This window comes from Cetorhinus maximus, chromosome 32, assembly GCF_964194155.1.
Source record: "Cetorhinus maximus chromosome 32, sCetMax3.hap1.1, whole genome shotgun sequence".
In the NCBI taxonomy this organism is placed as follows: Eukaryota; Metazoa; Chordata; class Chondrichthyes; order Lamniformes; family Cetorhinidae; genus Cetorhinus; species Cetorhinus maximus.
The window spans coordinates 5,184,694-5,203,745 of record NC_135910.1 but is presented as its reverse complement, the minus strand read 5'-3'; the positions used below and the strand labels follow the sequence as shown (position 1 = coordinate 5,203,745).

Sequence of the window (19,052 nt, the reverse complement as noted above, 5' to 3'; positions counted from 1 at the left end):
GACAAATATATACAAAGTATATAAATATATTCATCACTACAAGTAGCGCCACAGGTTAGCATGGCCATATAGTTATCAAACCAACCACTCAGTTTTATCTCCAGAGGGATAGAATTGAAAAGTAGGGAAGCTATGCTAAACCTCTATCGAACCTTTTTATTTATTATTTCATGGGATGTGGGTGTCACCGGCAATACCAGAATTTATTGCCCTTCCCTAATTGCCCTCGAGCTGAGTGGCTTGCTAGGCCATTTCAGAGGGGAGTTAAGAGTCAACCACATGGCTGTGGATCTGGAGTCACATGTAGACCAGGCCAGTTAAGGATGACAGATTTCCTCCCCTAAAGGAGGATAGTGAACAGATGGGTTTTTACGACAATTGATGATAGCTGTTATGGTCATCATTACCGAGACTGGCTTTTTATGTTGCAGTTTTGTTAATTGAATTTAAACTCCACCAGCTGAAGTGATGGGATTTGAACCAGTGTCTCCAGAGCATTAGCCTGGGCCTCTGGATTACTACTCTATTGACGTTATCGCTACACCACCAACTCCCCATTATCCACCATCTACACCTTGGTTAGACCAATTTAATGCTGCGTGCAGTTCAGGTGGCCATATTATAAAAAGGATACAGAGACACTCGAGAGAGTGCAGAGAAGATTTACAAGGATGAAAGCAGAAGTGAGCGTGTTTACATATAAGAAAAGGATCGACAGGCTGGGTCTCTTTTCTCTTGAAAGAAAGGCTGAAAGGTGTCCTAATAGAGGTCTTTAAAATTATGAAAGATTTTGAAAGGCTGGATATAAGAGAATGGTTCCTTGTGGGGAACAGCACAACACAAGGCCATCGATATAAGACAGTCACCACGAAATCCAACAGGGAATACTTAAGAGCCCTTGCTACCCAAAGAGTGGTGAATGTGGAACTCGCTATCACAGAGTGGCTGAAGCAAATTGTATAGCTGCATTTAAGGGGAAGCTAGACAAACAGAGGAGAACGGAGGGAATAGATGGTTACGATGGTAGATTTAGATGAAGACAGACACGAGGAGACTTGAGTGCAGCATGAACGCTGGCATGGAGTGGTTAGGTGGAGCAGCCTGTTTCTGTGCTGTATATCCTCGGTAACCCACTCTCCCACCTTCCGTGGAAGGTCTCCTCCACACCACTGTCATCTCCAGACTCGACTATTCCAATGCTCTCCTGGCTAGCCTGTAAACTTCAGCTCATCCAAAACTTTGTTCCCCGCAACCTATCCCAAACCAACTCCCCTCACCTATTACCCAACCTCATTCTTGCTGACAAACACTGGTTCTTGCAGACTTCCAGCGGCACCAATTTAAAATTCTCCTGCTCATGCTTAGCTCACTACATCACTTCTCATTTTTCTGCGCATTTCCCACGCCATCGCCCCCCCCGCAACTGACAGCCATGATAAGGTATTTACACAGTAAATACCATTGAGGAGTGCGGAAGAACAAAGGGATCTGGGAGTTCAGATACATAATTCCCTGAAAGTGGCATCACAGGTAGACAAGGTTGTAAAGAAAGCTTTTGGCATACTGGTCTTCATAAATCAAAGTATTGAGTATAGGAGTTGGGATGTTATGGTGAGGTTGTATAAGACATTGATGAGGCCAACTTTGGAGTATTGTGTGCAGTTCTGGTCGCCTAACTACAGGAAGGATATCAGTAAGATTGAGAGAGTGCAGAGAAGATTTACTAGGATGTTGCCGGGTCTTAAGGAGTTGAGTTACAGGGAAAGATTAAACAGGTTAGGACTTTATTCCTTGGAGCGTAGAAGAATGAGGGGAGATTTGATATTAGTTTACAAAATTGTGAGGGGTATAGACAGAGTAAATGCGAGTAGGCTCTTTCCACTTAGATTAGGAGAAATAAACACGAGAGGACATGGCTTTAGGGTGAAAGGGGAAAGGTTTAGGGGGAACATTAGGGGGAACTTCTTCACTCAGAGAGTGGTGAGAGTGTGGAACGAGCTACCATCTGACATGGTAAATGTGGGCTCACTCTTAAGTTTTAAGAATAAATTAGATAGATACATGGATGGGAGAGGTCTGGAGGGTTATGGACGAGGTGCAGGTCAATGGAACTAGCACAATAATATTTCGGCACAGACTAGAAGGGCCGAATGGCCTGTTTTCTGTGCTGTAGTGTTCTATGGTATCTCTTATCCTCACCTTCACCCACTTACACCACTAACATCTGGCACCGACTGACTGGCATCTGGTTCTTTCTTTTCTCAAAGGGCTGAATCCTGTTTTGTTTTGCCAGGTTGTATGTCAGGCCTGCGTCTCAAGCATCACACCCCACACCTTAGATATTCATGCATTCTCTGCATCTCTCAAAATATCTTTAATCACACTTCTTTCGAGGGTCTTGTTAAAAAATTATCACCCATTTAATCACTTCCTGTAAGCCACTGTACTTGCTCTCACTTGTGTTTGTTACTTTTTGCACTAGAACATAAGAATTGCTGGATGAGGAAAGATCAAAGTGCATCTCGTTCACCTTCTACCAGACCAGTAGTCACGTGTTACAATGATAACGGTGTTAACTAATCACAGTCCGTCAACTAATCTACAACAGATCCAGACATGATGAGAAAAACCCCATGACTGAGAGCTATGGGAACCACAGACCCGAAGACATCCCTTTCCTCCTGAGCCTGCTACAAACTCCTCACATATATGTTATTTTCTGAAAGTAATTGATCTTATTTGCGACTGAATGAATACTAACTGCTTCCGCCATTTTCCCTAAGGAGCCTGTTCCATAGATTGACCGACTGAAATACGGTTGCAGCAGACTAGTCTAGAATTTACCCTCCTTCAAGTGCAGGTTGTGCCCTCAGGACCTATTGTTCTGGACAAGGTGAACCAGCTCACCTCAGTCCACATTACGCAGTCCCTTTAGAATCCTAAAAACTGCAATCATATCAGCTCTCAGCCTCTTTTCCAGTGAGAAAATGGCCAATTTGCATAACCGCCAGCACACACACACAACAGGTCAAACAGCCTCTTTCTGTGCTGCAAGTTTCTATGATTCTCTGACAAGATTACTGTGATTAAGTTAATCGTTCATCTTGCAGATATCTATCTCTGTGAAGATGTAATATAGAAAGCACACCTTCCAACAGGATCTCATCTTAAAGCAGTAAAAGCAGACTGTTATATTAAAACCAAAAGCCAATACTATGCAAGTTCACAATAATTTAACTGTTTTATGTAAGGCACAATGCCAGCTGCCTGACATTCGCAGTGATCATGCAATGGCTCTGTTGCTAAATCAGACATTAGCCAAAGGTCGTCGTCAGAACAAAGACCAGCTACAGAAGAACAAGGGAAGTGTTACTAGCTTCGAAAGAAATCTAGAGACCACAATCACAACCAATGTCTAACTCAACAATGACTCCAGGGAATGCTGCAACACACTGATGGGATCTGGGTCTGTGCCTGCAATTCCTCACAATGAGCTCCTGATTTCAATCTTGCCACTGTGGATAGTTGCCAAGTGGAGGCCAGGCACTTCCTTCAATTATCAGGCTGTCTAACTCATTTTTAGCTTTTTAACTGAATCCACATGCAAACACTGTAATGGAGTAAAGGTGGTTTGATACAGGCAGTAGCCCTGATGTTGAGAACTGTAACACAAGGGCATCACTTTTTCCTCTGATTCTGCATGCACCAGGACTAAAGGCCACATTGTGCACTGTCTTCAGCACGAGACCCACAAAAAGTCACATCCTGAATGCTGGAGCTACACAGTCCAGCTCCTTTTTACAGATGCCATACTGGCAATGCAGCCACAGTTTAACGGTCCCAGTTAGACAGCAGTTGAGTGCATCTAAACGACGAACAACTCCAACTGCAGTCACTGTTAGAAATGCAAATTAACTATGAACACCAAAGGGTGAGTCATGTACAATACAGAATAGGTCGCATACTAACAGCTATTTGGACGCTAGTTTCTTCCCCCACCTGAAACAATCCTCCAAAGTACAGGTTTTTGTCTTTTGGGGTGTTGGGGGAGGGAGGAGGGGGGGCGTGGTGCAGGAAAGAGGGGGGAAATGTGTACTATTATCAATGTCTTACAAAACAATCCATGCGACTTCCTTTGAAGCAGCGACACCACCCACTAATAACAAAGGGGTCATTCAGCGACTGTGCCGGCTGCTGCTCGACAGTGTGGCGCATGTGGCAGAGACGCACACCTCTCTCAGCCAGCAGCATGGGATTCCATCTGCTGCAGCTGTTAACCAGGGGATTATGATGCACTTCAAACAGGGCTGAAAATCTAGCATGAAAATTTACAGCTGCTTTAACACAACAGACAAAATTACAAACACTAAACCATCAGGGTTTAACCACCAGAGTCTGCTCTGGGTTCTTAGATTCTTCAGGCACAAGTCAGACTCCTCAGGGCTGACCAGAAAAAAACCCAATAATAAATGGGAATAACATGGGAGGCTTAAACCCTTATTTATTTGCATGGAAATTTTTTCAAAGAGTTCAAGTTGCTGAATATCAAACATTAAAGTTCAGGCTCTACCCAATTTAAAACGTAGACTGTGTCAGCCCCTGGTTTGGGGTTACAATCTCATCAGCTGCCCTGTCAAAGGTGCAACTCCTCCCAGAATACTGCCCATGGGCACCCTCTTGATACTTCATCCAAATAGTCATGCTTCATATGTGAGCTTGTGCAGTCTGCATCCATAGGACCTCATCCTGGAGCCAAGCTGGAGCTTGTGCCCAGCTCATGTGCATATACACTAGATAGGAATCAGGAAGAGGTACAGGGAACCTGACAGGAGAGAAGCACACAAACTGTTGCCAGCTTGAGATCAGTTAGCTGGGAATTGAAATCCTGTTTTGCTGACAGTGTGTGACTCATAGCTACAGTCACCTGGTGGCGCCTGCATTATCGCACCAGCAAGGAACCTATAATCTCAGTGCCAGCCAACAGCAATGTGACACATACACCACCCAGCACTGTGCTGGAAAACCTTGTCCACATACATGCACACTGATTTAAAAGATATAACTGCACTAAAATATTCAGTGTGTTTCTCAGGTTAATGGAAGGCTCCACCTGGGACAAGATAGTAGGTGGGTAAGCGGAAAAGACAGCAAAATTTAGGAAGAGCAAGTGCAACCAGTTTGGCAGACTTGTAGCATGAAGCATTCCCCACCTGTGGAATGACTTACTGCAGGCTCAGTCACATTGAATGTTCAGTCGTTGGGTGATCCTCCATTTAAAATGGTGGATTTGTACATTTGCATACCTTGTTTAGTTCCTCAATTCTTCTGATTAAGAAAGGGTTGCTTGATGAATTCTCAAAGTAGACGTAATCTGGAAATGAAACATCAAACTTATTATTGACAGCACACACAAACTCCTCAATCTCCTCATCCTTTATGCCCTTAATGCAATTATATAGGAATCACCCAACTAAGAGCCAAGGTAGGACAGGTTATCACAGCTCATAACAAACACTGTTATTGGCATCAGACAGCAAGACACTATGGGAAGGACAGTCCTGAAAGCATGAAGCTTCGGTCTGTCAGTTAAACATATTGCGTGATAGTCTTAGAAGTTCATCACTACAAATTGCTCCCACCATCATGAGCAGGCCTGTAAGCAGCAGAATTTCATCCTAATTTTACACAACTCAAAATACTCTTTCCAGGTCGAACATTGAAAAAAGGTAAAATCTAGAATTACACCGAGTGGTTTTCACAGCTCAAGTGGACACAGGTTTCACACAGACACGGTTACATTGCACCCAGGTCCGAAGGACAGCATTAAACATGTGACAGGCAGAGATAAAGAGTCATGAAACTGATCCCTCGCGCTAAGGGAATGTATTATTCGGGACAACCGGGATTGTTGAAAAGTTAGTGCAAGTGAGTTGGGGTTTTATAGAGATACTAAGTGCGACTTAGGACATGGGGGCACTACCTGGCAGGGCTAAGGTTAGGAAGAACTCATTCACAGAGTGAGCAAGTACAGAAGGTACGGCAAAATTCAACTGCCTGACATTTGAGATGTGTCTTTGATGCACAACACAGGACAGGCTGACTCACCTGTCATCTCTATTTACCTTGTGAATACTTGCTCTTCCAAACTTATACTAATAATCTCATGCTGACAAAGGTCGGAGGCTATGAGCATACCGAGAAACAGTCTGGACCTCCCCACTGACTGCGCTACTTTACATTGCTGGGGACTATTGCGAATAGGACATTGCAAATAAGCATCATATATCGAGCCACTGCAATATGAATATCACCAAGGTGCAATGGCTGCACCTTCCAAACCCGTGACCTCTTTCCACCTAGAAGGACAAGGGCAGCAGATAGATGGGAACACCACCACCTGGAAGTTCCCCTCCAACTCACTCACCATCCTGATTTGGAAATATTTCGCCATTCCTTCACTGTCGCAGGGTCAAAATCCTGGAACTCACTTCCTATCAGCACTCTGGGTATATTTAACAGTATCAGTAGGAGTAACCACTGCACAATCCTTGTGGAGACAAAGTCCCATCTTCATATTGAGGATATCCTCCATCATGCTAAATGGGATAGATTTCGAGCAGATCTAACAACTCAAGACTAGTCATCCATGAGGGGCTGTCAGCCAGCGGCAACAGAGTTGTACTCAGCCACAATGTGCTACCTCATGGCCCAGCATATCCCCAACTCGACCATTACCATAAAGCCAGGGGATCAACTCTGGTCCAATGAAGAGTGCAGGAGGGCATGCCAGGAGCAGCACCAGGCATATCTAAAAAATAGGGGTATCAAACTGGTGAAGCTATAACACAGGATTACTTGCATGCCAAACAGCATAAGCATCAAGTGATAAACAGAGCTAAACGATTCCAACAACTAACGGATCAGATCTAAGCTCTGCAGTCTTGCCACACCAACTTGTGAATGGTGATGGACAATTAAACAACTCACTGGAGGAGGCAGCTCCACAAATATCCCCATCCTCAATGATGGAGGAGCCCAGCACATCAGTGCAAAAGATAAGTTGCATTTGCAACAATCTTCAACCAGAAGTGCCGAGTGGATGGTTCATCTTGGCCTCCTCTGGAGGTCCCCAGCATCACAGACGCCAGTTCCAAGCCAAGTTGATTCATTCCACATGACATCAAGAAACGGCTGAAGGCACTGGATACTGCAACACCTATGGACCCTGACAATATTCCGGCAATAGTACTGAAGACTTGTGCTCCAGAACTTGCCATGCCCCTAGCCAAGCTGTTCTGGTACAACTACAACACTGACATCTACCCAGCAATGTGGAAAATTGCCCAGGTATGTCCTGCACACAAAAAGCAGGACAAATCCAACCTGGCCAATTACCATCCCATCAGTCTACTCTCTATCATCAGTAAAGTGATGGAAAGGGTCATCAACAGTGCTATCAAGTGGCACTTGCTTAGCAATAACCTGCTCACTCAAGTTTGGGTTCCACCAGTGCTACTCAACTCCTTACAGCCTTGGTTGAAACATGGACAAAAGAACTGAACTCCCAAGGTGAGGCGAGAGTGACTGCCCTTGACATCAAGGTAGCATTTGACCGACTGTGGCAACAAGGAGTCCTGACAAAACTGGAGTCAATGGGAATCGGGGGAAAACTCTCCACTGGTTGGAGTCATACCTAGCACAAAGGAAGGCGGCTGTGGTTGTTGGAGCTCAATCATCTAATTTCTAGGGCATCACTGCAGGAGTTCCTCAGGGTAGTGTCCACAGCCCAACCATCTTCAGCTGCTTCATCAATGACCCTCCTTATATCATAAGGTCAGAAGTGAGGATGTTCACTGATGATTGCACAATGTTCAGCACTGTTTGCGATTCCTCAGATACTGAAGCAGTCCATGTCCAAATGCAGCAAGACCTGGACAATATTCAGGCCTGGGCTGACAAGTGGCAAATAACATTCACACCACACAAGTGCCAGGCAATGACCATCTCCAACAAGAGATTCTAACCTTCGCCCCTTTACATTCAATGGCATTACCATCACTGAATCCCCCACTATCAACATCCTGGGAGGGTGGGGGTTTACCATTGACCAGAAAGTAAGCTGGACTAGCCATATAAATACTCTGGCTACAAGAGCAGGTCAGAGGCTAGGAATCCTGCGGCGGTAACTCACCTCCTGACTCCCCAAAGCCTGTCCACCATCTACAAGGCGCAAGTCAGGAGTGTAATGGAGCACTCACCACTTGCCTAGATGAGTGCAAGAGCACTCAAGAAGCTAGACACCATCCAGGACAAAGCAGCCTGCTTGATTGGCACCCCATCCACAAACATTCACTCCCATCACCATTGATGAACAGTGGCAGCAGTTGTGTACCATCTACAAGATACACTGCAGAAACTCACCAAGGCTCCTTCGGCAGCACCTTCCAAACCCATGACTGCTGCCATCTAGAAGGACAAGGGCAGCAGATACATGGGAACACCACCACATGGAAGTTCCCCTCCAAGTCACTCACCACTCTGATTTGGAGATATATCATCATTCCTTCACAGCCACTGGGTCAAAATCCTGGAAGTCACTTCCTAACAGCACTGAGTGTATCTACACCACGTGGACTGCAATGGTTCAAGGTGGCTCACCACCACTTTCTCAAGGACAATTAGGGATGGGCAACAAACGCTAGCCTAGCCAGCGATGACCAAATCCCGTGAAATAATTTTAAAAAGTATATTTTAAATATTACATACTGTTCAGCCCAAAGTTTTTGTGGGGGGTGGGGGATAGGAGAGAAGAGAAATGGTTATGAGCTCGAGATCAGATGTCAGCTCCATTCTTGGTACCATTTGTCAGGATCAAGCTCTTCCAAGGCCAGGTACAAGATAAAGCTACTCCAGTAGCTCCAATTTACGGCTTGGTGGGGTCGTGGTTGTGTTATTGGACTCGACTAGGAAATGTGACTTCAAATCTGCAGCCCCCATACCCCTAGGGCAGTTTGCGAAGTTTTATTTGAAAATCAGAAAAATAAAGGCCACTGTCAGTGAACGCTATCGTGAAACTGTCAGATTGTCGTCAAAACCCAATTGACTCACTAACGTCCTACAGGGAAGGAAACTTGCCTTCCTTACCTGGGTCTGGTGTATACGTGACTCCAGTCCCACACCAACATGGTTGACTTTTAACTGCACTGTGAAGTAGCCTACCGTACCAGTGAGGGGTGGGCTATACGTACAGGCCTGGCCAACGACACAACAGCACCAAAATGAATTTTTTTAAAAATTCTATTATGCCACCAATAGTTCTACTTTCCCTTAAGAAACAGTTCAAGAACAAGCCACAATGTCAAATGCAAGGAAACAGGTTGTTTTCCATACATTTGCCCAAATTGTTGCATTTTCTGAAAGTTCATTGTGTGAGATGTTGCACTGTGATAAGCAGCACTTCAATGCAAGTTCCGTGCTAAATTGAGTCTCCCTAACAGTTGAGGGTACAGAATGACATAGATTAGGGTCTGAATATTTAAGGCTGTGAGGAAAGACAGGAAGTTAAGAAAAACTGGAGGGGTGGCTCTGTTAATTAATGATGGTATTAGCACATTAGTGGGGGGATGACCTAAGTTCAGAAAACCAGGATGTAGAAGTGGTTCGGATTGAGATGAGGAATGATAAAGGCAAGAAATCACTTGTGGGAGTGGTGTACAGGCCCCCTAATTGTAACTACACAATAGGGCAGAGAATAAAAGAAGAAATAATGGGAGCCTGTCAGAAAATTACAGCAATAATCATGGGGGATTTTAATCTACATATAGACTGGAAAAATCAGATGGGCAAAGGTTCTGTAGATGAGGAGTTCATAGAATGTTTTCGGGGTAGTTTCTTAGAACAGCATGTTCTGGAGCCACCCAGGAAGCAGGCCTGTATTGAGCAACGAGATAGGATTAATTGATAACCTCCTAGTGAAGGCACACCTAGGTAACAGCAATCATGATATGATTGAATTTTACATTCATTTTGAGGGAGAAATGAGTATGTCCAAGGCTAGTGTTTTAAACTTCAATAAGGGCAATTATGAGGGCATGAAAGCAGAGCTAGCTAAACTGAACTGGCAAATGAGGTTAAGGGATAGGTCAACAGAAGTTCAGTGGCAAACATTTAAATGGATATTACAGAATACACAGAATATATACATTCCAACAAGAAAGAAAACGACAAAGGTTAACTAAAAAAGTTAAAGACAGTATCAAACAAAGAGAAAAGCATATAATTACACAAAGACAGGTGGCAGGTCAGAAGATTGGAAAGAATATAAAGAACAGCAAAGAATGACAAAAATATTAATAAGGAGGGAAAAATTAGAGTATGAGAGAAAGCTAGCTAGTAATATGAAGACGGATAGTAAGAGTTTCTATAGATATTTAAATAAGAGTTAACAAAGTGAGCATTGGTCCTATAGAGAGTGGGTCTGGGGAATTGATAATGGAAAGTAGGGGGATGGCGGATGAATTAAACAGGTATTTTGCTTCAGTCTTCACTAGAGGACACAAGTAACATACCGGAAATAGCTGTAAATCAGGAAATGGAAGGGAGGGAAATGGTATTGAGCAAATTGTTGGGGCTACAGGCTGACAAACCCCCAGGTCCGGGTGGACTTCACCCTAAGGTCTTGAAAGGAGTGGCTAGTGAGATAGTTGGTGCACTGGTTTTAATTTTCCAAAATCCCCTAGATTCATGGAAGATTCCATTAGATTGGAAAATAGCAAATTTAACTCCTTTATTCAAAAAGGGAAGGGAGACAGAAAGCAGGAAACTATAAGCCAGTTAGCCTAACATCTGTCATAGGGAGAATGTTAGAAGCTATTATTAAAGATGTTACAGCAGGCACTTAGAAAAAGTTTAAGGCAATCAGGCAGAATCAACATGGTTTTGTAAAAGGGAAATCATGTTTAACCAATTTATTGGAGTTCTCTGAAGGAGTCGTATGTGCTGTGGACAAAGGGGAAACTGTGGATGTACTGTACTTGGATTCCCAGAAAGCATTTGATAAATTGCCACTTCAAAGATTATTGTGGAAAATAAAAGCTCATAGCGTAGAGAGTAACATATTGGCATGGATAGAAGATTGGCTAGCTAACAGAGTTGGCATAATTGGGTCTTTTTCTGACTGGCAGGATGTGATGAGTGGTGTGCCACAGGGATCAGTGCTAGGGCCTCAACTTTTCACAATCTATAAAAATGATTTGGATGAAGAGATCAAAGGATGATTGCTAAATTTGCTGATGACACAAAGATAGGTAGGAAAGTAAATTGTGAAGAGGACATATGGAGGCTACGAAGTGACATAGATAGGTTAAGTGAATGGGCAAAGATCTGGCAAATGGAGTATAATGTGGGCAATTGTGAAATCATTCATTTTGGCAGGAAGAATAAAAAAGGTTATCTAAATGGTGAGGGGTTGCAGAGCTGAGATTCAGAGGGATCTGAATGTCCTAGTGCATAAATCACAAGAGGCTAGTATGCAGATACAGCAGGTAATTAGGAAAGCTAATAGAATGTTATCATTTATTGTGAGGGGAAATGATTACAAAGGTAGCGAGGTTATGCTTCAGTTGTACAGGGCATTGGTGAGACCACATCTGGAGTACTGTGTACAGTATTGGTCTCCTTATTTAAAGAAAGATGTAAATGCATTAGAAGCAGTTCAAAGAAGGTTTATTAGACTAATACCAGGAATGGGCGGCTTGTCTTATGAGGAGAGGCTGAACAGGTTAGCTTGTATCTATTGAATTTAGAAGATTAAGAGGTGACTTAATTGAAACCTTTAAGAACCTGAGGGCTCTTGACAGGGTGGATGTGGAGAGGATGTTTCCTCTTATGGGAGAATCTAGAACTAGGAGTCACCGTTTAAAAATAAGGAGTCGCTCATTTATGACAGAGGAGAATTTCTTTCTCTCGGAGGGTTGAGTGTCTCTGGAACTCTCTTCCTCAAAAGGAGGCGGAAGCAGAGTCTTTCAATATTTTTAAGGCAGAATAAGATAGATTCTTATTAACAAAGGTCATCGGGGGGAGGTTGGTAGTAATGTGGGGTTAAGGTTACATTCAGACCAGCTATGATCTTGCCGAATGGCAGAGCAGACTCGAGGGGCTGAGTGGTGTACTAATTCAAGTGGCACCTAATTCGTATGTTCGTATGAGGGTACTGAGATGCACCAGTGGTCATCCAACACCTCACAACAACAACATGCATTCACTTAGTGCCTTTAACACAACAACACATTCCAAAATGCTGAACAAGAGTGATATCAATAAAAACATTTCTGACACTGAGCCACAGAGAGGAGTATCAGGAGGATAGATTACCAAAATCTTAGTCAGAGACAGGTGTTAAGTAGTGACTTGGGGGAGAGGCTGGCAGGGAGGCAGAGAGATTCAAGGAGGAAATTCCAGGGTTTAGGGCCTTGGCAGCAGAAGGCATGGATGCCAATAGATTAAAATCAGGAATTCACAAGATGCCAGAATTTGGGAAATGTGCAGAGTTCTGGAGGTTGCAGGGTTGGATCCAGTGCACATGTTGACATCAGCTTCAACAACACAGCAAATTTTAACCCTAGTTCAGCACGGATTATGCAGTGAACTCCTGCCCCATGTCAATCATGGCAGTGAGGGACAAACATCACAGAAGGAACTGGGAAGAGTGATGTGGGAAGATCAACTGGAAGGTCCCAGTATGGCACACTTTTCAAAATCCAAACCTCCCTTTTCCCTCACAACAAGTCTATGGTTACAATTTTCTGTTACAAATTGCACACAGCATTTCCGTTTGCCGGGTTTCTGAAACCAAACATGTAATGACAACAATAAGGACAAAGAGTGCAGTGCTCCTGTCAGTTCAGAAACAAAAACACTCCGTAGAATGTGGGGTGGCACACTGAATTCGTTAATAATCTTTCACCCTGGGAATCCAAGTCCACACCTAACCTAGAATGAAGGGATGAGTCATCCCTCTGCTCACTGCCAGGAACCTTCGCAACATGAGGTTAAGCACTCAACCCAGCTCTGAACGATAGCAGACCTCCAACACAACAACAAGTCTTCGAGGTCAGCCGAGAATCTACAACAACTTGCACAGAGCATCTTTAACATCATAAAATGTTTCAAAATGCTTCGCAGGAGCATCATTGAACAAAATCCGACACTGCACATAAGGTTACTCAGGCACATGACCAAAAACTTCGTCAGGGATGAGTTTTAAAAGGAACATCATAAAAGGAGGAAAGAGGTACAGCCACAGAGAGGTTTAGGGGTAGAATTCCAGAAATTAAGGCCATGGCAACTGAAGACACAGCCATCAGTTGTGGAATGATGTAACAGGCCAGAGTGCAAGAGGCCAGGGAATTGGAGCAGTGCAAAGATCTTCGAGAGTCGGAGGGGTTTCCAGATAAGGAGACCAGGAAAAACAATTGCACTTGCACTGCAGGCTTGGGTATGACCTCGGCCCTTTCCTGCAGGAGACATCAATCTAAGGCAAGTCCGTTTGTACTTATGCCCTCAAACTGCTGCTGGGAACTATTTACAGATTTTTAAAAAAATTCAAACTGTATGTCTACAAAATGCAGATACACACATGAATCACAAGGTTATTTAATCCCGAGGCTCACGTGACTAACATAAACCACAAACTCTAGTGGGTGATTCAGGCCACCTGAAACCCAACCAGTGTCTCCAATAACCTACCATATTAACTAGAACACTCTGAATTTTACAAAGAGAGTCAGGGTATATACCCATCACAACCTGACCTGACACAACACCACATCTGCCAAATGCTAACCAGGTTCAACAAGTAAATCCTGTAGAGCACCCTTGGTTGCAGATAGACGGAGGGAGTGGGAATGTTATTGGATTAGTCATCAAGAAACCTGAAGAAAGCTCCAATTCCAGCACACCAGCTGGGGGAGGGAGGGGTTTCATTTCAGCTCTGGGGATGATGAAATGACGAGATCCTTGTACAAACGCACATGGTTCACTAATGTCCTTTAGGGAAGGAAATCTGCCATCCTTACCTGGTCTGGCCTATAGGCAACTCCAGGTTGACAGCAATGCAGTTGACTCTTAACTGCCCTCTGATGCAACTGAGTGTCTTGCTGGGCCATTTCAAACAGCTATAGAAAAGTTGAAAAGGAATAAAACCAGACGAACCACCTGGCATTGACTCAGACGTCAGATACAACAAAGGCACACCCAGCCCTGTCAACTCCACAATGCCCACCTCACCCAAGATCTGGGAACTTGTATCAAAACTGGGAGAGCTGTCCCATAGGCTAGTCAAACAACAGCCTGATGTAGACATACTCACCAAATTATATCTTATAGCCAATGCCCCAGATTCCTCCATCACCACCTTAGATGACACTGTGCTATACAGTCAGGAAGGAGTTGCCCTGAGAGTCCCCAACATTGATTCTGCACCCTATGAAGTCTAATGGCATCAAGTCAAACATGGGCAAGGAAACCCTCTGCTGATTACAACCCACCACCCTCCCTCAGCTGATGAATCAACATTCCTCCATGTTGAACAACACTTGGAGGAAGCACTGAGGGTGGCGAGGGCACAGAATATACACTGGTTGGGGGATTTCAACGTCCATCACCAAGAATGGCTTGGTAGAACCACTACTGTCCGAACAGGCCAAGTCTTAAAGGGCATAGCTGCCAGACTGGGTCTGCAGCAGGTGGCGAGGGAAAAAACCCACCACCTTGTTCTCACCAAGCTACTTATAGATGATCTGCCCATGTCAGTATTGGTAGGAGTGACCATTATACAGTCCTTGTCTTCACAATAAGGACACCTTCAATCATCTTGTGTGGCACTTACCCCCATACTAACTGGGATAGGCTCAAAACAGATCTAGAAGCTCAAAACTGGGTATCCACAAGGCACTGCAGAACAGCACTCCACCACAATATGTAACCTCATGGCACGGCACATCCCTCATTCTATCATCAAGTCAAGGTACCGACACTGCTTCAATAAGGCGTGATGCAAGCCAGGAGCAGCATCGGACATACCTAAAAATGAGGTACCAACCTGGTGAAGCTACAAACTATAAACATGCCAAACAGCAGAAGGAGCATGCCATTGGCAGTGTCAGTCATCCCATAGTCAATGAATCAGATCAAAGCTCTGTAGTCCTGCTACATCCAGCTGGGAATGTTGATGGGCAATTAAACAATTAACAGGAGGAGGTACCACAAACATCCCCATTCTCAATGATGGGGGAAACTCAGCACATCAGTGCAAAACACAAGGCTGAAGCGTTTACAGTCAGGAGTGCAGAGTGGATGATCTATCTTGGCCTCCTCCTGAAGTCCCCAGCATCACAGATGCCAGTTTTTATCCAATTCAATTCACTCCATGTGATTAGAAACAGCTGGGTACAATGGATATTACAAAGGCTATGGCTCCTGATAACATCCCAGTTGTGGTTCTGGAGGCTTGTGTTCCAGAACTAGCCATACCTCCAGCCAAGTTGTTCCTGCTACAATACAGGTGTCTACCTGAATATGGAAAATTTCCCAGGTATGTCCTATCCACAAAAAGTAGGATGAGTCTAACCCAGCCAATTACCACCCATGCTCTCAATAAGCAAGGTGGTGGTCAATGGCGCTATCAAGCAGCACCTATATCCTCTGTAGTGAAAACCAATAAGTAACATCCCAGAAGTAGCTGTAAATCAGGAAATGGGAGCAAGTAACTCAAGAAAATTACAATTACAAGACAAGTGATATTGAGCAAGCTGTTTGAAGCTGTGGGCTGAAAAATCCCCAGGTCCAGATGGACTTCATCCTAGGGTCTTGAAAGAAGTGGCTAGTGAAATGGTTGATGCATTGGTTTTAATTTTCCAAAATTCCCTAGATACGGGGAAGTTTGCATTAGATTGGAAAATAGCAAATGTAACTCCTTTATTCAAAAAGAGAGGGAGACAGAAAGCAGGAATCTATAGGCAAGTTAGCTTAACACCTGTCATAGGGAAAATGTTGGAAACTATTATTAAAGATGTTATAGCAGGGCACTTAGAAAAGTTTAAAGCAATCAGGCAGAGTCAACATGATTTTGTGAAGGGAAAATCATGTTTAACTAATTTATTGGAGTTCTTTTGAAGGAGTCACATGTACTGTGGATAAAGGGGAAATTGGTGGATGTACGGTATTTAGATTTCCAGAAAGCATTTGATAAGATGCAATATCAAAGGTTACTGAGGAAAATAAAAGCTCATGGTGTAGGGGGTAACATATTGGCATGGATAGAAGATTGGCTAGCTAACAGGAAACAGAGCGTTGACACAAGTAGGTCTTTTTCTGGTTGGCAGGATGTACTGTGTGGTGTGCCAAAGGGATCAGTGCTGGGGCACAATTTATTTCAATGACGTGGACAAAGGGACAGACGGTATGGTTGCTAAATTTGCTGATCACAAAGATAGGTAGGAAAGGAAGTTGTGAAGAGGACATAAGGAGGTTACATAGGTTAAGAAGTGGGCAAAGACTGGCAAATGGAGTATAATGTGAGCAAATGTGAAATTGTCCATTTTGGCAGGAAGAATAAAAAAGCAGCATATTATCTAAATGCTGAGAGATTGCAGAGCTCAGATTCAGAGGGAGCTGGGTGTCCTAGTGCTCACAAAAAGGCTGATATGCAGGTACAGCAAGTAATTAGGAAAGCTAATAGAATGTTATCATTTATTGTGAGGGGAACTGAATACAAAAGTAGGGAGGTTATGCTTCAGTTGTACAGTCACTGGTGAGACCACATCTGGAGTACTGTGTACAGTATTGGTCTCCTTATTTAAGGTAGGATGTAAACAGGTTAGCAGTTCAGTGAAGGTTTACTAGGCTAATACCAGGAATGGATGGAAAGGCTTGGACAGGTTAGGCTTGTATCCACTGGAGTTTAGAACAGTAAGAGATGACTTGATTGAAACATATAAGATCCTGAGGGGTCTTGACAGGGTGGGTTTGGAGAGGATGTTTCCTCTTGTGGGAGAATCTAGGACTAGGGGGGTCACAGCTTAAAAATAAGGGGTCACTTATTTAAGACAGAGATAAGGAGAAATTTTCTCTGAGGGTTGAGAGTCTTTGGAACACTCTTCCTCCAAAAGGCAGTGGAAGCAGGGTTTTGAATATTTTTAAGGCAGAGCTAGGTAGGTTATTGATTAGCAAGGGGCTGAAAGGTTATCGGAGTAGATGGGCGGTTACAATTAGATCAGCCATGATCTTATTGAGTGGCGGAGCAGGCTTGAAGGGCCGAGTGGCCTACTCCTGCTTCAGTTCGGATGTTCACGTGCACACAGCGATAATTGATGCTCAGTTTGGGATTTGCCAGGGCCACTCAGTTCCAGATTGCATCACAGCCTTGCTTCAAACACAGACAGAAGAGTCGAGTTCCAGGGGTGAGATGAGTGTGACTACCCTTGACATCAAAGCAGCATTTGACCAAGTGTGGCATCATTAAGCCAGAGTAAAACTAAGCTTGATGGGAACCAGGGAGAAAACACTCCACCGGTGAGAGTAATACAGAGGAGCATAGGACTTAGGAGCAGGGGTAGGCCATTGTGTCCTTCAAGGCTGCTCTGCCATTCAATAAGATCCTGGCTGATCTGGTTGCAGTCTGAACTTCACCTTCCTGTCTGCTCCCCATAACCCTCAACTCCCTTGCCTAACAAAAATCTATCCAAGTCAGCCTTAAAAAAATTCCATGACCCAACCTCCACTGCTCTCTGGAAGGGAAAAGAATTCCATGGGCAAATGACCCTCAGAAAACATTCTTCATTTCCACCTTATTCTTAAGCTGTGTCCCCTAGTTCTAGTCTCCCCACAAGAGTTAATACAGGGGGAGGAGGAGGTGGTGGTGGCATAATGGTATTATCACTAGACTAGCATTCCAGAGACCCAGGGTAATGCCTTGGAGACCTAGGTTTGAATCCCACTATGGAAGATGGTGAAATTTGAATCCAATAAATAAAAATCTGGGATTAAAAGTCTGATGATAATCACAAAACCATTGCCGATTGTCATATAAACCCATCTGGTCCACTTTAGGGAAGGAAATCTGCTGTCCTTACCTGGTCTGGCCTACATGTGGCTCCAGACCCACAACAATGTGGTTGACTCTTAAAAATGCCCTCTGAACAAGGGCAATTAGGGATGGGCAATAAATGCTGGCCTAGCCAGCGACGCCCACATCCCATAAAAAAACCATCCGCCCGCTATCCACCTTATCAAGACCCTTGAGAATCTTCTATGTTTCAATGAGGCTTCATTCTTCTAAACTCCTATGGATGTAGGCCCAACCTGTTCAATCTTTATTCACAGGGTAAGCCCTTCATCACAGTGATGAGTCGCGTGAACCTTCTCTGAACTGCTTCTGACCCACTTACATCCTTTTTTAAATAAGGAAAACAAAACTGTACATAGTACTCCAGATGTGGTCTCACCAATAGCCTGCACAACTACAGTAAAAGTTTCCTACTTTTATATTCCATTCCACTTGCAATAAACACCAGTACTCCATCTGTCTTCTTGCTATACCTGCATACTAATGTTTTGTGATTCATGCACCATGACACCCAGATCTCTTTGCACCACCAAAGTCTGCAATCTCTCTCCATTTAAATGGTGATATGCTTTTATATTCTTCCTGCCAAAGTGGACAAGTTCACATCTTTCCACATTATACTCCATCTGCCAATTTTTTGCCCACTCTCTTAACCTATCTATATCCTTTTGCAGTGTCTCATTCTCTACTTGACAACTTGCTGTCCTACCTATTATCGGCAAATTTAGCTAACATACATTCAGTCCCTTCATCCAAGTCATTGATATTCATTGCAAATAACTGAAGCCTCAAAACTGATCCCCGTGGCACTCCACTAGTTACAGCTTGCCATTCTGAAAAAGACCCATTTACCCCTACTCTCTGCTTCCTGTTAGCTAACCAATCCTCTATTGATGCTAATATATTACCTCCGACACCATGAGCTCTT

General features: G+C 43.9%; 1 protein-coding gene across 4 annotated transcripts in view; it reads right to left on the bottom strand.

The window, feature by feature from the left end:
• Positions 1-19,052, bottom strand: part of LOC144671312 (metastasis-associated protein MTA1-like) — a 99,648-nt gene that overhangs the window by 61,661 nt on the left and 18,935 nt on the right. For all 4 annotated transcript variants that reach the window (XM_078533131.1, XM_078533132.1, XM_078533128.1 and 1 more), the window contains exon 2: positions 5,304-5,371. The gene's annotated coding sequence lies outside the window, so the exon portion shown is untranslated. The remainder of the gene's footprint in view (positions 1-5,303; positions 5,372-19,052) is intronic.